We start from the raw sequence: 13846 nt of genomic DNA, 5'->3' as shown, positions 1-13846 counted from the left end.
AACCAGTTGCACTCCAGCACCTCTCTGGAGCACACAAACTGCTCTCTTCAGTACTGAAGTGTTGGGAATTGGCATAATTGTTCGATCTAAGCTTGCTTTAAGCAACCAGGGGTAGGCGCGGCGCCGGGGCCAGCGGCGCTGCGACATCACAGCGCTGAGCCTGAGCCCGACACTGAGACATCGGAGCGGCGCGGGACATCGGAGCGCCGCCGGAACATCGGAGTGGACATCGGAGCGGACATCGGACTGGCGCCGTAGCCAGACACCGAGCCGCAAACGCTGTACACAGGACTCACGGTGAGACGCGGGGACTCACGGTGAGAGACGCGGGAAGCGGAACCGCGCAGGGACGCGGGAAAAGGAGCCGCGAAAAACGCGGGACATTGAAGTAATCGCGGTGCGATGCGGGACATCCGAGATCGAGTTGCTACGGGAGACCAGAGGCGTCAGTGGACAACGGCAGCCGACCCTCACCGTGTGGCGAGTCGGCACAGAGCAGAGGGACGGACATCAGGACCCTGCAGCCTGTCTGACGGAACCATGGAGGCAGCGGCAGCAGCGGCTGTGCTGTTTCGCTCTAGCATTCCTTTTATAAGAGGTTTATCTTGCAATGCAAAAAAGACTATTCGTCCCCAGATCGGTGTTATAACTATGTTTCTGGATAACATTCCATGGGGTTGCCACATTCTACAGACTATTAATGACGATTTAGCTCTATTGCAGGGCAGGAGTGCAGAGACGCAGATTACACCGCCAAATGACCACTGGCAGGCTTGTTCACAAACAGCTGCTAGGGTTGCAGCTGGCACGGCCTGCAGCCGTATAGCAGACGTTACACTCTCTTTCCTAACTAGTAATCATGTGTCTCATCCATTTGTGGTGAATGGTCAGTGGCAAAAAGAAAAGGGGGAGAGTAAGGGGCGACAAAGACAGAAACGGTACCAGGAGGATGCCACTGACACTAACAGCACGGGTAATAGGAATAGTATAAGTGACACAGGTGCAGGGCAGCGGCGGGCACTGCCGCGCTGTGGGGCGCTTTGCCTGCTGCTTGCCCTCACCTGCCTGTGCACTGCCGCCGACAGTGCTAGAACAAAATGTGAAGACTGCTCAGATGGCAGTGATGAGAGTGCTTGTGTGAAGATGTGTGCTGAATCTGACTTTGTGTGCAACAGCGGTCAGTGTGTGCCAAACAGATGGCAGTGTGATAGGGATCTGGACTGTGAAGATAGGTCTGATGAAAGTTCTGAGCTGTGTCATATGAGAGCATGCTGGGTAAATGAAATCAGCTGTGGTCCTCAGTCAACCCAGTGTATCCCAGTGTCCTGGAAATGTGATGGTGAAAAAGACTGTGACAGAGATCCTGATTGCAAGGATAGAAGTGATGAAATTAACTGCCCTTCTCAGACCTGCAGGCCAGACCAGTTCAGATGTGAAGATGGGAACTGTGTCCATGGGAGTAGGCAGTGCAGTGGTGTGAGAGACTGTCTGGATGGCACTGATGAAGCAAACTGTAACAATGTTATTCAGTGCTCTGGACCTGGCAAATTCAAGTGCAGAAGTGGAGAATGCATAGATATCAATAAAGTGTGTAACCAGCAGAGAGACTGCAAGGACTGGGGTGATGAGCCCCTGAAGGAATGCATCATAAATGAATGTGACTGTCCGGCTGGGTTTGAGTTTGTAGACAAGAGAAACTGTGGAGATATTGATGAATGTCAAAACCCTGGTATCTGTAGTCAAATCTGTATCAACCTGAAAGGTGGCTACGAATGTGAATGTAGCCGTGGCTATCAGATGAATTCTGCTACAGGAACCTGGAAAGGGCCATACGGGTATAGAAATACAAGTAACACCTGTGATTACAATGACGCTGCTAAGCAGGGTTTAGGGGTTTATAGCATGGAGACAAGGGGTCACAACTACAGTGTTTGGAACAATTGTACAGCTTTGGCCTTACCTCCTGATGTTTTTCTGATTTGTGGGGATAGGGGCTGGCAAGGTATTGCTGCAAATGCTACCAGATGTCCATGTTACTTAGATAAACTCATTGTATTTGCTCCTAGCTTGTTACAGTTGTGTGAGATCACCAGACATAAATGGGCATTGCTTGCACCGGATTGCAATGATAATGTTGAATTGTGTGGGGTTGCAGCTAGAGCGGCATTGGCAATTTTAGTGCCTGGAGTGGCATCTGCGGCCGCACGTAACAACTGCTTGGCTGCGGGGATCGGCTGTGGTGTGGACGCCCCTAGGTGCACCCTGAGCGTTTTGTTCGGAGGGGACTCCACTCTCAGCCGCTCACCGCAGGAGCAGACAAAGATCTCCTGAAACTGCAGACAAACAGTATGTTTTCAGCTGCTGGAGGGATACTAACTGGAGTGTTAATAATTGTATGTGTTATTCTTAAATGTCCAGGTATTTTGTGTTGAAAGTATTTGTGTAAGGGTAAGGTTTTAAAACAAAGTGTTGCAAGTCATTTCATGAGGAACACAATGAGAGACAATACTTGTTTGTTTGCTTATCATTCTAAATTATGTTCTTGTGGTATGATTGAGAGTGAGATGTGCCAGAGGCCTCTGGGTGTGCGATTGTGCTCTGTATGTGTGATTGTGCTGTGTACTGTGTGAGTGAGAGCGCGCTTTTGCCACAGTGCAGGTTATTGCCTTAGTGTAGGTTTGCCATAGTGCAGGTTATTGCCATAGTGCAGGTTATTGCCTTAGTGCAGGTTATTGCCATAGTGCAGGATTCCGGAATATGGCCCTAGTACAGGTTATCATTGCCATAGTGCAGGATTCCGGAATATAACCATAGTTCAGGTTATTGTTGCCGTAGTGCAGGATTCCGGAATATAACCATAGTACAGGTTATTGTTGCCACAGTGCAGGATCCCGGGCTATAGCCATAGTACAGGTTATCGTTGCCATAGTGCAGGATTCTGGAATATAGCCATAATTCAGGTTATTGTTGCCATAGTGCAGGATTCCGGAATATAGCCTTAGTACAGGTTATTGTTGCCACAGTGCAGGATCCCGGGATATAACCATAGGGCAGGCTAAAAGCATAGGAAATTGGTGCCTGCAAAAATCAGAAGAAATGGATTTATTACAGCGCTGTTAGAAAAACGGGGAGTCAATTGGGGCAGGGCTAGTTGTGATCGGTTGAGCAAAATCAAGTTTCACTAGTACGGAGTCATTGTTTGAAGTAGCCACTTGGAGAAATTTAAGGGAATGTACTGTTTAGACCTTTTCAACTCACAAATTCATTACTTTCCTGAAAGAGCACATGAGAAAGAGTCAATATGGTATCAATCCTTTCAATCAATGGTTCACTGATTTGTTTGAAACAATGCATAGATGGTTACTGGGATTAGTCAAAGGGGGATTAAGGATTCTGTTCATTGTGGTGTCAATCATCATTACACGTAGTATTGTGATAAATGTGGTTAAAGGGTTACTTGCAAAATGTTATAGGGATTTTGAAGTGGTGCCGGGAACAGGTACCCAGTGGATCACTGCAAAGTGGACTGAAGCAGTTTTAGAATCTGCACACGCTGAAGACGACCATGAAGAGGTTCCTGATAATCATTCTGACAATGACGTGGGCTGTGACACCTCAAGGACTGTCAAGAACAGCCTTTGATCACCATCAAGTGATTAGGTTTAAGTGTGTTACTATTAGATTGTGTTACCATTAAGTGCTTACAGTAATTGTAGTGTTATTAGGATTAAGTTATATAGTTGTGTTATGTTATGTATTTGACATCTGCTGTAAAACCAAGTACTGCTTGTACAAAAAGAAAACAAGGGAATTGTTGGGAATTGGCATAATTGTTCGATCTAAGCTTGCTTTAAGCAACCAGGGGTAGGCCTTAGAAATCTCAGGGCCTGCTGTAGCTGAGCAAACCAAGCTGCCAGAGTAACTATGAGAAGCTCCCACTGCAATGACTCCCACATCACCCAATTAAGGAACTCAGATAATATTGTTATCAGCAGCTGGCCTCAAGGACTAGGTCTACGTGGCCGTTAAGCACAAAGGGGGTTGTTTTCCTAACTTCTAATCAAAAGGGGGGTTCTCTTCTTGCAGGTGGTGTTATTTTCTTAACGGTTTGTCTGAGTGCTTTTGACCAATAATCTTGTGTGAAACACTGTCCACCCCTGTAAAATTCACTATAAAAGTTGGGCTATTCGGGCAACAAAATGGTGAAGCATGATCTGACTCTGCTGGTGTCTGTCGTGCTTTCGTCCATGCTTCGCAACACTGAAGAATCTTCTGGGGCACCCAAGTGACCCCAGAGGAATATAGCATCTTCCTAGAGAGCCCAAGGATATTCTCAGGGCACACAAGCAACTCCCTAGGGCATACAAGCATACCCCTGGGGCACAAGAAAAGCCTCCCTGGGGCACACAAAGTTATCCCCTAATCACACAGAGTTGTGCCCCTGTCACCGAAGCATGTCCCTGCAGCACAGATGCACCTCCCTGGAACAACCAAGCACCTCACCGGAGCACACAGAAATCTTCCCACCACATGTCTATATCTGAGTGGAGAACCCACGCGTCTCCCCAGGGTTCCAAAACACCACCCGGGGCACACAAACCTCTCACTGGAGATGGGAAGCACCTCCTTTGGCACCCAAGATCTTCTGTGGGATGCACAAGATCCTGCCAGGCATCATCTGAAGGCACATCAGCATTTTCCATCTGGCACCCAAGCATCTCCCTGGTCACCCAAGCATCTTTCTGGACATCCCAGCATCTCCCCAGAGCAATCAGGCATCAATCCAGGTCATCCCTACACCTTCCAAAAGCCCCAAGGCTCCTCCCTTGGGCATTAGATAATGTATCCCTGGGGCACGCAAGCAGTATGTCAGAGCACCAGAGAATCTCCCCAGGCCACACAAACACCTCCCTTGAATATGCAGGCACCTCCATGAGGCTTGGGTCTCTCAAGGTGCTGCTTGGTCCTCTATTTAGGTGTGTGGGTAGTTAGATGTCGTGCTGTACGGAAAGGTGGAGCCCCTCCCTTGATGGACAGTAGTGTGTGGGCTGTGATGTAAGCAAGCGGAAGTGGCGCTATGGGCCTCGGGTATAGAACCCCATCTGACTCGACAATAAACGCCAATTGCCATCCACCATATTACAGAACAATATAACATTCTCCATCACATCTGCATTTCTGAAATGACCTTTCTTTTATTAAGTTCTTGCCACTGTAACAGAACAGTCATTTCCATCTACTTTACTAACTTTTCCTAAATGCTACTCGCTTTGCTACATTTTCAGCTCCAAATTTTGCTATCAATTTACTTCTAACATGCTCATCATCCTTTTGCAATTCTAAATCGTCCTCTCTGCTCCATACAGGGGATCCATCCAAACGCTGCTCTGTCTGCAGAAAGTATGATGTAGTCTCCACTTCACCAGTGTTTTTCAGAAAGGCCTGTGTAACAGTGAACAGGTCCACGTTAAACCTTTCCATGAAGTGCCGCATCGTTTTCACTACTTCTCCCACCACACTGGAAGAAGAGCAAGTGCTTCTTGGTCTGTCTGCCCTTTGTAACCGAGTGCCAGGGACATTGGTGTGTGTGAGCCGAGGGACCGAGCGGCCTGGGGTTGGTCGCCGTGCCGTTCCTGAACCGGGTCGCCACTGCCCCCTGAAGGCAACACATAAGTTAGTGATACTACTGAAAGAGTTGTGGTTCAGATGTAGATCTGATTTCTCCTAAGCACACTGAATTCACAGCTGTTGATCCTCCAGAGGAGGCTTTGCAATTGAACATGTGGAGAATAGGTAAATTTCCCGCTGTTGTTTTCCTCTCCTCTTGTTTTGTTTTGTTTTTTTCCTAGTAGCATAGGCTTAAGACTGAAGAAACGGGCTGCTTTTTTTCATTTCCAGCACTGGCTGTTCCTCCTCAGTCCCGCCTTGTATTTTTTCAGTCATAGGGTATGTGAATGTAAATTCTTGGGAGAGAGGTAGAAAACTCTGTTTCAACTGGTGTTTTTTTCAGCTCTGTGGGGAGAACAAATAGGGTGGTTTTGAATATTCTGGCTCTTATTCAGAGCAGCATGTGGAGGGAGAGAGATGCGTTTGCTTTTTTAGTTCAATGGCTTCAGAAGCAAGAGGGGAAAAAACACTTTCTCTGGGAGCTGGAGAAGGTGTCCTAATCACCGGAGAGGTTTCTAAATGGCATATCTTTGCGAGTGTTCTGTAGTCCGGAGGTTTTTGTTTGTTTGACTTTGGAAGGTTTTCCTCTTAATATTCACGTCCTTCAGCAGAAGTGAGAAATGTGATCTTATTTTGTGCAGTGTCGCGGACCCTCCGAAATCTGCTGGGAATGATGAATACCTCGCACAGTACCAATGTGATGACGGTGGAGAGAAGGAGAAACCAAGACGATCAAAAGAACGTGACCTCATTTCAAAAGAAAACGTTTTGTCCGGCAAAGAGTCTTGTGAGCCTGGTGAGAAATTGCGGCAAACTTCCTCTCTCAAGTCTGACACTGAATGTAGCTCTAAAAACCTTTCCTCCTCAGCTATTACAGAGAGATGCCAAGATACAAAGGACAAGACTAAAAACACTGACAAAGGGCGTTACCAAAGCAAGAGGGAACGTGCTCCTACTGAAGAGAAGGAGAGTCAAAAAGCAGGTCCTTCCAGCAAGAGGAGGTGCTCTCAGAGCATGGAAGTTGTTGAGCAAAAGCGTCACAAGCAGGAGTACTGGGAGGGAAGCAGGTGCAGAGCTTTCCCTGCTGAAAGAAACAGCCCTGAGAATGGCAGACGAGCAGTCAAATATTCAAAGTACAGATCTGGCAGTGGAGGAAGATCAGAACAAGGTAGCAATAGATATTACCGATCCAAAGGGGAAAGAAGTTGGAGCAGAGAAAGATACTATCGAGATGAAGCACGGAGATGGGAAAGATGTAGCTATTAGAACGATTACTATTCACCTCATGCGACAGGAGACAGTAGAGAGAGAAAATTCTCTCACGGCGATGCAGCCCTTGACAAATCGACTGCAACTTAACTACAGCAGGTCACATAAGCGTTATCATTACAAAAGCGGATGGCCTCACGGTTCCCTCTTGAGAGAGGAAGATGTACGTCGCTTTAGCACACCCCGAGCAGACTTGCATCGTTGCTCAGTACTTCAGCAACATTCCGGAAGACATTCTCGTGAAAGACATGCGCTTCCACCTGTGTCAGCTCATTTGGAGAACTGTCGCCAGAAAAATGAAACAGAAGGAAACAGAAAAAGAAAATATACCCGTGCAGAAGGTAGTGAAAGTGAAATAGTGTCCTGGTTTCAGTTAGCACAGAATTAATTTTCTTCCTAGTAGCTGGTGGAATGCTGTGTTTTGGCTTAGAATGAGAAGAGTGCTGATAACACCCCGATGCTTTAATTGTTGCAGAGCAGTGCTTATACTAAGCCAAGGACATCTCAGCCTTTGCTCTGTCCTGCCAACGGGCAGGCTGGGGGGTGCAGTAAGAGCTGGGAGGGGACAGACCCAGGACAGGTGACCCAAACTAGCCAAAGGGGTATTCCATACCATCTGACGTCATGCTAAACAATATATAGGTGGCTAGCCGGGGGGAGGGGGCCGGACTGCTCGGGGTTAGGCTGGGCATCGGTCAGCGGGTGGTGAGCAATTGCATTGTGCATCACTTGTTTGTACATACTATTATTACTTCGTATTATCACCATTGTATCATCATTATTATTATTGTTATTATTATTTTTGTTATTTTTTTTCCTGTCTTATTAAACTGTCTTTATCTCAACTCACGGGCTTCACTTTCCATTTCTCTCCCCCGTCCCAGAGAGGGAGGGGGGAGGGTGAGCGAACGGCTGCGTGGTGTTTAGCTGCCGGTCGGGTTAAACCACGACAGCCTTTTTTGGCGCCCAACGTGGGGCCCGAAAGGTTGAGATAACGGCAGATCTGATCAGAGTGTGTTAAACTAAAATTGGTGGAAGGATTAGACCTGCTTAATAGTCACTTGTCATGATGCTGATTGCTTTAATCACAACTCTGCTGCGCCTGTTTTCCAAATTGAGTATTATAGTACATTATTTTCCGTATTTGCTCTCTGTAGTGTTGTTTCTCCTCTCCGGGCCCTGGTTTCAGACCATTATGGTACTAAGTGTTATAGCAATGGCTTATGAGACGATAAGATATCTGGTCATGACTCTAACTTGGTATTTATACTCAGTAACATCGTGGACTCTGTACTTTGGAAACAGCATCTTGGGAACTATTAGCAATTATACCTATTGTTTTTCTCCATTAGAGAGTCAATCTGTGGAGGGGAAAGGGGAGGATATTTTTCCTTACTTGCTTACTCTCCCTTTCTCCTTCACCACCCCTGTATCCTCCTGGGTCACTCTGCCTTCCTCCTTCACCACCCTCTTATCCCCTGAGCTTGTCACAATAGCTCTCCAAGATATTGAATATTTCTGGAATACTCAGAATACCATAGTCTTGTTGTTCTGCCTCATGAATGCACTTCAGATTCTGCTTAAAGTTAAACAACTACTTATGAAGCTCATCCGGAGATCTGCCCGGAGGCAGTATAGTTGTGGGTGGCAGGGAGTATGGGTGGATATGGGCAGGCATCTAGAGCAGTTGGCACCCCCAGTGTGTTGGAAATTCACCCCTGAACAATGGCAAAATCCTCAAAAACTGGCAGAATGCTTGAAAAAAAGGTGTAATGATTCTGGCAGTTCCAAAGTAACACAAATCATTGTAACGTGCTGGGGCCTGGCTCATGCCTATCGAGCTGCCATTGATACTGCTGTCAACTTAGTGACAGACCCTGCGGCCACTCCAAACCCTGTGACAGATCCAACGGCCACTGTGACCCCTACGGTGGATTCTGCAGCCGCTCCAGCTCCAGCTCCTGCAGCCGCTCCAGTCCCAGCTCCTGCAGCCGCTCCAGTCCCAGCTCCTGCAGCTGCTCCAGTCCCAGTTCCTGCAGTCGCTCCAGTTCCAGCTCCGGCCGCTACTCCAGTCCCAGTTCCTGCAACTGCTCCAGTCCCAGCTCCTGAAGCTGCTCCAGCTCCAGCTCCTGAAGCCGCTCCAGCTCCAGCTCCTGCAGCTGCTCCAGTCCCAGTTCCTGCAGTCGCTCCAGTTCCAGCTCCGGCCGCTACTCCAGTCCCAGTTCCTGCAACTGCTCCAGTCCCAGCTCCTGAAGCCGCTCCAGCTCCAGCTCCTGAAGCCGCTCCAGCTCCAGCTCCTACTGCTGCTCCAGTCCCAGCTCCTGCAACTGCTCCAGCTCCAGCTCCAGCTCCTGTAGCCGCTACAGCTCCGGTTCCTGCAACTGCTCCAGCTCCTGTAGCCGCTCCAGCTCCTGTGGCCGTGTCAGAGAAACGAGCTGTAGCAGTGCAAGTTGACCCTGCAGAGGGCATTCCAACCCCTGTGGCAGACCCTGTAACAAAGTCAGAGAAACGAGCAGTAGCAGTGCAAGCTGCCCCTGTAGAGAAGGTGAAAATATGGTATAGAAATTCAAGTCGTTTAGAACGCAGAGAGTCTTCTGCCAATCCAGGTAAGGCTTCTGCCAAAACTAAGTATAGAGATGACGAAGATGATGACGACGCTGGGCCGTCAAGGATTCAGGAGGAGGTGGGTCGTGCTGAAGAAGCCCCACTGTACAACCAGTTGCCAGAGAATGAAAAGAAATATGCCCTGTTCACTGATGGGTCCTGTCGTATTGTGGGGAAGCATCGGAGATGGAAGGCTGCTGTATGGAGTCATACGCGACGAGTTGCAGAAGCTGCTGAGGGAGAAGGTGAATCGAGTCAGTTTGCAGAAGTGAAAGCCATTCAGCTGGCTTTAGACATTGCTGAACGAGAAAAATGGCCAGTTCTCTATCTCTACACCGATTCATGGATGGTAGCAAATGCCCTGTGGGGATGGTTACAGCAATGGAAGCAAAACAACTGGCAGCGTAGACAGAAAGATAGAAAAGGAGCTTTTAGTTGGTGAAAAAAATGCAAAAATATCACAAGTTCTAGAAGAAAAAGAAGTCTAAAGATAAACATGGAGAGAAGGATTCCAAGTAAGCAAGGATTCCAGCATACTCCGCATTTTTTATCCTAATTCTTTTCTGGGTGCTTCTCATGTCTTCTTTTTTTTTTTTTTTTCTCCTTTTTTTTCTTCTCTTTTTTTCTTTTCTTTTCTTTTTTTTTTTTTTTTTTTCTGGTAGTTTCTAAGTTATTTAGATAGCATCAGCTGACTGGGGATCATGTTGTTAGGTTGATCAGTGAAGACATGAAAGCTATTGTTGAATTGTGTCAGAGCTTTGGACCACATAATTCGAATCACATCCGTACACCATTCTGGATTAGGTTAAAAGTTTTTTTCTGCTTGCACCTATTCCAGAGCTAGCCATTGTTAATGATCTGTGTACAAACCAGGACCTATGGTCCTTCAATCTGAGGGCTTAAGTTTGCTGCATCTAAAGTAAGTTGCGTGTGCACATAGCACCACAAAATAGCTGACATGCTGCAAATCATCACCTGTGGTAAAATAAATCAAGTTTCATATAGGCAACAAGTGCCACATCTTTTTTTTCTCTTTTTAACTTGCATGTTTCTTTCAGACTTCACGATTTGTGTTTCTGTGCGCTCCACTTTGACAATGCCAATCGCAAGCGTAAAAGAAGAAGAAAAAGGAGAAGAAGAAAAAGGAGAAACACCAGGAAAGCGAAAGGCTCCTTGGAACACTTAGATCATTGTTTCCAGAAGATAATGTGGGAGAAGAAGGAAGAATCCCATCCTCCAGATGGCTCTTCATGTGAGCAATGCAGAAGCGAGGGCAGTAAACAACCTTACAAGGAAAGGAAGCCTTCCAGCGCAGGCGAAAGCAAGAAATACAGCTCCATGGCATCCAACGAGTATATTAAAGGTAAGCGGCCGCAGTGTGTTTGAGGAATTCCTTTTATATTAATGTAGAGATTATTTCAAACAGTCTTGAAGTGCTTGATGACTTAACAGTCTGCAGATTTATTACCAAATCAAAAAAAGCCGACTTGGTAGACTATTTTTTTCCCAGTTTTGAATGACCACTAGGAAGAAGGTTGTTCTGGCATCAAACAGGATCTTGGCTTCACCCGGACAAGCACTATCACCCATTTTCATGGCACTTTTTAAAAGATCAGTAGAGAATATTTTACAAGTTGTGCAGAAGATCTTCCCGTATGCACAGCTTGCGCTAAAGGAGGACCGACAGCAAGATATAACCACAGCATCCACTTCTTTATAATTCTGCTAAAGCAAAAACTTGTGGTTTGTGCAATCAACTTAAACCTTTCAGACATAATGATGGTAGAATTTTATTTTTTGCATGTGCATGTCTTTCTTTTGGGCATGTCTGGAATATAATGCATAGGTTTTATTGTGGATTCGAAACTGAAATGCCAAATGGAAGCTCTGAATGACTCAATACACAGTAAAGGACGATGCGTTCTCTACTGAAGCATCCTGCTTCTGATGGCAGCTAAGATAATTAGCATTTGTAGAGGTTGACTTGAGGTTTGAAGTATAAGGCACCTATTTTTCTTTCAAAAATCAAAACTCAGATCTTTGGAGGGGAAGCATTTCTAGGTCAATGTTTCTAATTCCTTTCTGAAGAATGTCAGGACCAGGATACAAGTATAACTGGTCTAAGCTAAATATTGTTTTAGCTATCATCATTTTTAACCAGTCTCCTAATTTAAATGTTTGTGGATCATACTATACATGTGCACGTGAGATCAATTAGCATTGATACTTACTAGACGAATGGAATTCTGTGACCATCACATCCTTTATCACCGTGCTTTCATTGTGGGAACCTCCTCCAGAAAGAAATGGTCTTTTTTTTTTTTTTTTTTTTTTAGTTATTTAGTAACTGCAGAAATTGTTCGTAATCTCCTTTATTCCAAGGGGGAGAAAAAAATCACCAAGAGTAGCATACCTTATCACATCAGTGATACCACATCAGTGGGACTTAGTACAGCTTTGTAGGGCCTTGTGCCATCTCCTTAAATCTGTGGTGGGATGAACTCTAGGAAATAGCTTTCAGTGTGTGCTCTCAAATGAAGAAAGGGTTTTGGCACTTATTTAGAAGCTGTATTAATGTAAGAGAAAGAGACAAAGGCTATTCAGGAAAGTTAACAAACCTCTTTTGCCTTTCAGAGCATTTCAATCGTATTTTACAAGATGATATGTTCGACAGTGATGACGATGCATCCTTGGTTTCTGGAGATGAATTAAAAGATGGAATGCCTGACGGACCAGAGAAAAAACGCCTCTGTTTCAGCAGGTAAAGAAAGATAGATCCCTGTTACGTTTAAATTCTCAGGTCTGCTGAGTCTTTTAAACAGTTCCAGCTGTTCAAAGTGCGAGGGGTGGTAGACGAAGGGGTAACATCAAGTTTGTGTGTTGAAGAGGTGCTTGGTATTCACAAGAAGAAAGGGTGAAGGGACTAAAGTTGTAATGAAGTTGCTCTGAATGACTAAATTGAAAAGCCCAGGCTTCTCTTCCTAAGCCAAAGTGATCCGTAGACTACCAGAACACGTTGACTTAATCCATGGCATTCTTTGAAAGACTCAAGACCACATAAATGTGCTGTCTGTCCTTTTAGCTAAAAATACGCCAACTTTATGGGTTTGTGTTGCCACCTTTTGCCCTTGTGTTTTCCAGGATTGTTAAACCAGTAGTGAATTATGTAGCAGAAAGAAAACTGAGAAATGGCTTGTTAAAACACCTTGAGAAAAATTTGAACGGTGTCTTTATTTGTTAAGCCACCAAGTTGTGTTAATCTTTTGGTATTTTAGTATGGAAGTCATGCAAGCCCACAGTTGGAAAGTTAGATCATGTTGTTGCAGCTGGATCAGTTATTTTTCTCAGTTTCTATTGCTGTGCTGTCCAGAAGATTTTCTGTGCTTCAGAGCAAGGCTAAGTCTCTAGCATCTTTGATTTAAGCCAGCAAAGGTACAGCCTGATTGTAGTGGGGAAACAAATGCTCCTAGCAAATTTATTTCCTAGTAGTAAAGCAAGATTGCAGGGATATTAATTTGCAGTCTTGGTTTAGTAAAGAATAGGAAACACAAGGGAAGGAGAGGAAACATTTGGGATGACTGAATAACTTAACTGGAAATCTTACATGTATTTAATATACCACTGCCATTTGGATTATTTGGGGAGGGAAAAGAAAGTCTATAGGAAAAATACTTGGAACGTCTGTGTGTCTGTCTATTCAGCACCTCATTTATAAACTTGTTTTCTTAACTCTTGTTCTAGGAGTGCTTTCTGCGAACCAACATCATGCCGGCCCCGTCCGCTAATAGTAGGAAAAGAAGGGTACGACCAGGTTTCTTACGTGGCACCCACGGTGTTGCACGCTTTGGAGAAGTTTCCCGTTCACACCCTGGACGTTTCTGTTCTGCTTACAAATGTTGCACTGCCAGAAGAAATCTGCGGACACGTACCTTTTTATTCTCATCGGATTCACTGACTGTATGTAAAGGATCAATCAAGTTGCAAGTAAGGTGAGCAAAATTCATTGGTAATGGAGGTGGCCTTGTTTTAATGTGCTGGGATGTTTGCTTCTGTCTGAAAATCCCCTTTTCTTTTAGACAAAACCACAAACAATCTGAATGTTGTACATGTCCACATTTTCCATACTCAATTTCACAGTGAGGATGTTGCTAGCAGCTCAGAAAGCTGGGCGGTGTTGCTAATAAGCATCTCTTTGTGGAAAGAAATGCTGCTCATGTCACTGGGATCCAGAAAGTAGTTCTCATTGCCTCCTAAGACTGTGTGCTCCCAGTAGATGGCTCTGTACCAGACTGCATGTCGGCTACTT

General features: G+C 45.5%; 1 long non-coding RNA gene across 2 annotated transcripts; it reads left to right on the top strand.

Annotated features, from left to right (window-relative positions):
* Positions 1 to 6155: 6155 nt before the first annotated feature.
* On the top strand, positions 6156 to 12226 carry LOC311428882. Of its 2 annotated transcripts, none has more exons than XR_014687935.1 (3): positions 6156 to 6463; positions 10599 to 10903; positions 12175 to 12226. It is a non-coding gene; the product is annotated as an uncharacterized lncRNA (long non-coding RNA). The 2 variants fall into 2 exon arrangements; XR_014687936.1 differs by lacking the exon at positions 6156 to 6463 and adding an exon at positions 9983 to 10055.
* The last annotated feature ends 1620 nt before the right edge of the window (positions 12227 to 13846 follow it).

The sequence above is a fragment of the Aythya ferina genome (assembly GCF_964211825.1).
Source record: "Aythya ferina genome assembly, contig: HAP1_SCAFFOLD_176, whole genome shotgun sequence".
Lineage (NCBI taxonomy): Eukaryota > Metazoa > Chordata > Aves > Anseriformes > Anatidae > Aythya > Aythya ferina.
The sequence above is the reverse complement of the archived record's forward strand: the minus strand, read 5'-3'. Positions and strand labels throughout refer to the sequence as shown.